A 6,429-nucleotide genomic window follows, 5' to 3' on the forward strand; every position below is an offset into this window, starting at 1 on the left:
GAAACTACCAGCCGCTCCGCAGGAGAAAGATGAGGCTTTCAGCTCCTGTAAAGATTTACAACCTTGGAAACCCTGTACAGGGTCGCTATGGGCCAGAACCGACTCAACAGCACTTAACAACAACAACAATTTCACTCAACATAATGTCCTCAAGGTTCATCCATATTATGTGTTGGCTTGCAGCCTCCTAGTTATTCTTCAAGGTAGCATAATTGTCCATTGTGTGTATGTACCACAGTTTGTTTATCCCTTCTTCAGTTGATGGGCACTTTGGCTGTCTCCATCTTTTTGCTATTGTAAATAGTGCTGCTATGAACATTGGTGTGCATATATCTACTCGTGTTATGGCTCGTATTTCTTGTGGGTAAATACCAAGTAGAGGAATTGCTGTATCATAAGGTATTTCTATTGCCACCCTTCTGAGGAAGCGCCATATTGCTTTCCAGAGAGGTTGGACCATTTTGCAATCCCACCAGCAATGCAAGAGTGTCCCAATCTCTCCACGTCTCCGCCAACATTTATTGTCCTCTACTTTTTTGATCTTTGCTGTTATTGCTGGTGTGAGATGATATCTCATTATTGTTTTGATTTGTATCTCTCTAATGTCTGGTAGCGTAGTGGTTACGAATTGGGCTGCGAACCTTAAGGTCAGCAGTTCGAAACTACCAGCTGCTCCGCCGGAGAAAGATGAGGCTTTCTACAGTAAAGATTTACACCCTCGGAAACCCTGTACAGGGTCCCTATGGGTCGGAACCGACTCGACGGCACTTAACAACAACAACAATGACTAGTGATCATAAACATTTCTTCATATGTTTGTTGGCTGCCCAGATCTCCTCCTTGGTGAAGTGTCTGTTCATGTTCTGTGCCCATTTTTTTAATTGGGTTATTTGTTATTGTTTTTAAGTGCCATCAAGTCAGTTCGGACTCATCAGGACCCTATATAAGGTTTTTGAGGAGCAGCTGGTGAGTTAGAACTGCCAACCTTGTGGTTCAAACTGACCTTGAGGGCTACTGTTTATTCTATGGTGTCACACCAGAACATTACAGATTAAAAGCCCAGGGCATCCTCAAAGCTTCTGGTGAAGAGTCTGGTGTTTCAGAGTGACTTCTTCAGAAGAAAGTGACATCACTTCTTCCCTTGATCATTGGCAGGTAGGAGACTTATACCTCAGATATGCCTGGTTTGTCCTGGTCAATCCACAGACAGGTGCCACTCCTGGAGGACCACACAGCACCCAGAGTGTGCTGCCACTGTGTATTTTGAGTGCCTTCCAACCTAGAGGACTTATTGTCAGCAGTGAATTGAATAATAGTCTCTTATGATACATAGAGTTTCTTTGGTTACTTTTGGGAATAGATCAACAAGCTTTTCTTTGTAGTCTGTCTTAGTCTAGAAGCTCCACTGAAAGCTGTTCACCATGGGTGACCCTGCTGATATTTGAAATACCAGTGATATAACTCACAGCAATACAGCAACATGCAATCTGCCACAGTAAGACAAACTAACAGGTGATGAAGAACCAGAGGCGATATTCCAAATTAAAACACAAACAAACCATAGTCTAGGGCTTTGCTACTCATAGTATGGTTCCTAAGCCAGCAGTAGCAGCAGCATCAACCTGCCTAATATCAGTCCTCAAACAGAACTCCTGAATCTGCATCTGTATGTTAACAAGCTCCCTGGGAGATTCACTTACACAGTAAAATTTGGGAAGACCTGGGCTAGGTGACAAGAACTCAGTGTTATCAAAGCAATAATTCAAAACCCCCACTAGCCCTAAAGCATGTCTTACTTTTCTCCTTCCAACAAAAGTCACCCACACCACAAGAAAAGGCCACCCCAGGAAGTCTCTGCATTTTAAGAATACAATTAAAACCCTGAGTAGTTTACTCAGTCATTATACCTTAATATAATCCAATTTACCAGCCAACAGCAAACCAGCTACCCAGCATAGCTCTAAGGAAGTGGGACAATAGACCTTTAATATTTGATAGGAAGGTCACAGGGAGCTATAGGGGGCTGGGGGCGAGGTGTGTTGGCAGGAGAATGGCATGAAGTAAGGAAATACAACAGAGAGAGTGAACAGGCTCATACAGGGACATTGGTTGATGAATGTCACCACCTTTGCCTGTTTGGCTGTTTTATCCAGACCTAGTTGAAGCAGGAAGCATGTCATCTGTGTTAGTGGGGCTTCCTCCTCTCTGCAGGAACCCCATTTCTCCTCACAATGAATGTTCATAATAGATGCAGCCTGGCTGAGGCAAGAACAGAAACTTTCCACCCCACACTCCATGCTCCCTTTCACTCTTATGCACACTCCTGATAAAATTGCTCATACTGTTATTGCCAATTGCATGGGTCCTTTAAACAGGGAGAGTCCAAAGTGCTTTATAATAGAAATAACTAATGCTTCCGTAAGGAGCCAGGGCAGCAGATCTACAGAATAAAAGACCTGATTATCTGCTCCCAAAAGGATTGTTGTTGTTGTTAAGTGCCCTTGAGTCAGTTCCGACTCATAGCAACCCTGTATAGGGTTTCTGAGGAGCATCTGGTGGGTTTGAATGGCTGACCGTGTGATCTGCAGTCCATGGTGATCCTACAACACCACACCAAGAGTCCTTAAAACAAAACAAAAAACCCAGACCCATTGCTGTTAAGTAATTCCAACATGATCCTATAAGACAGAGTAGAACTCCCCCATAAGACTTCAAAGGCTGTAATCTTTTTCTCCTGTTAGTGAGTTTTGAACTGTCAACCTTTCAATTAACAGGTGAGTGCTTAACCATTGTACTACCCGAAGGTCCTTCCCATAAAGATTATAACCTAGGAAATCCTACGGGGTAGTTCTACTCTGTCCTACAGTGTTGTTGTGAGTCAAAATTGACTCTACGACACACAAGATTTCATAGACCAACTTTGTTCTAGGTACTGTTTGAGAATTGTACACATGTGAAACCATCTAAGTCTGTGTATCAGGTACTACTGATCTCCTGCGTGTGATAAATGTCATCTGTGTTAGTGGGGCTTCCTCCTCTCTGCGAGGACCCCTTTATGAATAAAGGATTTCTACCACCACACTCCTTTTGCTGGGTGGGCTGACTATAGATGGCCCTAGGCTATCAACCTCTTCAGGAATCATCTCACTTAAGGAGACTAGTATTGCAAAAGGTCATCCCTCTTCTTGGTGGCAACCTTCATCCAATTATTGGACTAAGGACAAATCTGTTGGCCCATCCTAGATCCAAAGCTCCTTGTGAAGTTGTCTTAGGCTTTGTTGAGAATCTATTACAACCTAATGTCCTCTTCAGGTCACTGCTGCATCCTTCCCTTTCTTTCCATGAGTATTGATCCCAAGAGCATACCCTAAAACACTTCCTGCATGCTAATCTCCATCTCAAGGAACCCTGGTGTCTCCATAGTCAAATTCTAGGCTATTAATCAGAAAGCTGTAGGCTCTGCTCCACTTGCGGGCAAAAGACTTGGCTAGTGATCTGCGCCAATAAAGAGTTCAGCCTGGGAAACCCTATGTGGTAGTTATACTCTTTCACGTGGGGTCACTATGAGTTGAAAATAGATTGAGTGGTACCTAACAATGTCCATCTCAGAGTCTGTTTCCTGGAGGAACTGATGCTTCAAACCCCTCACTTTAACAAATCAAGTTACTAAAGTTCAGAGAAGCTACAAAATTGTTCAAAGGTCATACAATTAGTAAGTAGTAAAGTTGGGACTTGAACAGTTTAATCTCTTCCTGTGGATAACCAAGTGCAACTCTTTTTTGATGGAATGTGACCTAGAGAAGGTGGCAATCTGGGCTCTTCTATCTCCTTGCAAATCTTTTAGAAAGCTAGGGAAATCAGTTTCCTTCAGGGTTCTATCAGGATTCTATTGTCCTAAGAGGTAGCCAGAGGGCTCACCCAGGGAGACTCTTCTACCACCTGCAGCTCAAAGGACACTTTCCAGGTGAAGAATTATGGAGACAGTCCCCTCCTTAAGGGTCTTATCCCTCCCTGCTGCTCCTGAGTTCATGTAGAAACATGGTGTAATTGCTCAGCTTCTAGAAGTGAAATGAGTCAGCGCCCTTCTGCTGACAGCGTTAGTGACAGGTGATTGCATCAGGACACTGGAGCAGCAGTCCAAGCCCTGGTGTGCTTGTGTTATTTACTGGGCCATCATGCATAATTTCCAAGTTTAATTTTATCTACGCAAACTTACAGGTGCAAAATGCAGGATAAAGTTCTTTAAAGGGCCCCTCTGAGAAACCAGGCTACACTTGTCCTCTCCCCCCACCCTTCCCAAGAGCTCTCAGGGTGGCTCACTCAAATTAAATCATTATTGAGGAGGAATAATCCTGGTAGGTTCAGAAAATCAGTTTTAAATTCAGCCTGCTAGCAAAATTCTGAATGTATTTACTTTCTAGATTTCATTTCTCCATCCATATTAAAGCTCCGTGGCATTATCAATTATGGGTTTATTGCAAAGCACAATAGGATTCAATCTGGAGGAATGCCTCAGGGTATGTCTTAGGAGGCCGATAAAGCTAATAGTAATGGGTCTACAACTTCTAAGGCTAATTTCCACAGTTACAAATTTCATAAATAAATAGAAGGCATGTCAGTTTCCAGTCACCCAGCTTGAGGTCCCTCAGACTGATAAAATAGGACCTTTTGCCACACCCAGAGTTCATGGACTGGAAGTTTCACTATGATAAGAAAGTTAAGATGGAGCTCTTTAGACCTCCCTCTGTGGCTCCTCTAACCAGGTCATGAGCTGGTTTGGAAGAAAATGGACAAACGTACAAGCAACTCTGGAATCTGGAAGTCTATACAGTTTCAGCCCATAATCCAGCTCAACTCTTGTGCCTCAGCCGGATAGGCTGTCCTGCATTAGTGCTACTTCAGCTAAGCCTGGCTTCAGGCCTTCAGGTAGGAGGGAACTGTGTCTGATATACTGTGGGGGCGGAGGATTCTGCCGGGAGAAGGAGGCAATGGTCTAAGGGGGCTATTGATATCTGCCAGATTGTTCTCAGCCAGGAGTCTTTTATGCAGTGAGGATGGGTCCTATCCCCTGCCTCTGTGATGCCTGCACCCATCTACCTCGCACCTAGCCTGCCAGAGTGACATCCTCTCTGCCCCCCTCAAACTAGCTTCAGCTGTGGTGGCCCATTTCCTGTGACTGAGCTTCCCTTTCAGCTGGCAGTCTTCTACCTTGGGCAAGGGCAATTAGTCTTTTCACCCCTTCTCCTATCTCCAGCTTCTCTGATGTTGCAGCAGCCCCTCTGCCAGTGTGCAAGTGCAACCCAGAAGTGCAAATTTAACACCCACAAAGGCAATCCCCAACCAATAGGGAATAGGAGTCAGAGACCTTCTGCTTCCTCTCCTCTTTCAGATGGACAAGTCTGAGAAGCATACACTTCTGAGGATGTCCCAATAAACACAACCTCTGGTTGCCTATGACAGCAAACATGGCTGGGTGGTGCTAACAATTAAATGTATGACTATCAGCTAAAAGGTTGGCAGTTTGAAACCACTCAGAGGAGCCTTGGAATTCAGGTTTGGTGATCTATGTCCAAAAGGTCAAAATCTTGAAAACCCTATGAAGCAGTCTACTCTATAGCAAATGAGTTGGAATCTACTTGATGACAACTAACAACAACAATATATAGGCTTGTGTGCCCATTTTTTCTTTTCAATTTATGTTTTTTGTTTCTATTGTGAATTGAGTGATAATTTACATGGGAGAATATTGGTTTTACACCATCATTTCATTGCAATGATTACAATCTCCTCTGTGCATTATCATTCAACAGTATTTGCTTCTATTCCCTCTTGCTTTTTTTTGGGGGGGGGGGGCGGGTAGGGATGTAAACAAAAGCACTTAGGAATATATAGTAATTTAAACAACCAAAAAGCACATTCTGCAATCATGCCTCCTGGCGGCCAGCACTCAGTCTTTCTCTTTCCATGAGTCTAGAGTTCTCAGCTGCTCTTTCTCTCCGTATCCTCATCTCTGACTCCATCTCTATCGCTGCTTCTCTGGATCCCGCATCCCACTTGTGCTCTTCTCCCTTGGTGGTCTTAGGATCCTCTGTTCCTGGAATGTAAAATTAACTAATCCCCCATTTTTGTTACAAAACTTCTACTTTTACAGTTGTGACAGTCGCAATTAGTCATGATAACACTAGTTCACTATTGAATCATAAGAATCTTATGCTCATCTCTTTTCACCAGACCCATCTAGACAAGATGAAAACTATTCAGTGGGGACTCTACCTTCACCTGCACACTCTTAAACTAAATTCCCTCTTGAAAACTTGTAAGCCAGTCATTTCATGCCTTTATTACCCCCTCATTTTGTTGCTGTTGTTGTTGTTGTCAGATGCCATCGAGTCGGAACCAACTCATAGTGACCCCATGCACAGCAGAACG

Source organism: Chrysochloris asiatica, unplaced genomic scaffold (assembly GCF_000296735.1).
Source record: "Chrysochloris asiatica unplaced genomic scaffold, ChrAsi1.0 scaffold00062, whole genome shotgun sequence".
NCBI classification, from domain to species: Eukaryota; Metazoa; Chordata; class Mammalia; order Afrosoricida; family Chrysochloridae; genus Chrysochloris; species Chrysochloris asiatica.